This window comes from Manis javanica, chromosome 2 (assembly GCF_040802235.1).
Source record: "Manis javanica isolate MJ-LG chromosome 2, MJ_LKY, whole genome shotgun sequence".
In the NCBI taxonomy this organism is placed as follows: domain Eukaryota; kingdom Metazoa; phylum Chordata; class Mammalia; order Pholidota; family Manidae; genus Manis; species Manis javanica.
In genome coordinates, this window is record NC_133157.1 from 66,499,155 (window position 1) to 66,500,461 (window position 1,307).

Sequence of the window (1,307 nt, forward strand, 5' to 3'; positions counted from 1 at the left end):
CAGGTGGAGAAAGACAAGTACCAAATGATTTCACTTATCTGTGGAGCATCTTACTATGCTGATGGACAGTGATTGTAATGAGGTATGTGGTGGGGATTTGATAATGGGGGGAATCTAGTAATCACAGTGTTGCTCATGTGATTGTATATTACTGATACAAAAAAAAAAGAATGTTAAGTACAGCATTGCACAGAAATGGGGGGAAAGTGTATGTCCATCAATAGAGAACAAACAGTGGTGGTTTTTTCATACAATGACATACTGTGTAACAGGGGTTAGCAAACTATAGCCCATGAATGAAATTCAACCCAATGCTTGTTCATGTAATAACCCTTTATTGAAACCCAGCCATCCTCATTCCTTAACGTATTGTCTATGGCTACTTTCATACTACAATGGAATTGTTGAGTAGTTGCAGCAGAGACTGTATGGCCCACAAAACCTAAAATAATCTCTTTGGCTTTTACAAGAAAAGTTTGTTGACACCTTTTTTATAGCACTGTAAAGAAATGAATCAGAAGTATGCATATAGTATCAGCGTTCAACCAAAGAAATAGAACCACTGGGAGATATATAGTAAGAGGTTTACTGCAAGGATTTGGCTTTGTGATTGTGGTCCTGGCTAGGCAAGTCTGAAATCTTTAGTGCAGGCTATTAGGAAGAGCAAGCTGCAACTGTCAATAACAAGTTGAAGCTTCTGTCCACAGGCAGAATTTCTTCCTCTTCAGAGAAACCTCAGCTCTGCTTTTAATGCCTTTCAACTGATTGAGTCCTGTCTGTCTAAATTACCTAGGATAATCTCTTTTACTTAGAGTTAACTGATTATGGACTTTAATCACCTCTACAAAACACCTTCAAAGCAACCTAGATGGGTATTTCATTGAATAATTAGGGACTATAGCCTAGCCAAGTTAACATATAAAATTGGCCATCACATGTATTAATGGGGCAAATCTTGCAAATATGATGCTGAACAATTACCAAACAGTTTGCAAATGACATGTGAGGAATGGATAACCTTTACATAAAGGCTTAAAATAAGCAAAACAATTTAAAAAATTTGGTGGATACTTGGGTATAAAAAACCATGTGGAGCAATGATAAACAGCTACTTTTTGATACTGATAGTCACTGGAGAGGAAGGAAAGGAATGGAACTGGGGGTGCGTATACTGTATCTGTCTTCTTTTTAAGGCAGGAGACTCCAAGTAAGGCCTGTAAAAATTTTATTAAGCTTGACTCTGGTGTTGCAATTGTTTATTGTATTCTTACTAACATTTGTATGTATGTTTACAATTTTTCACAATA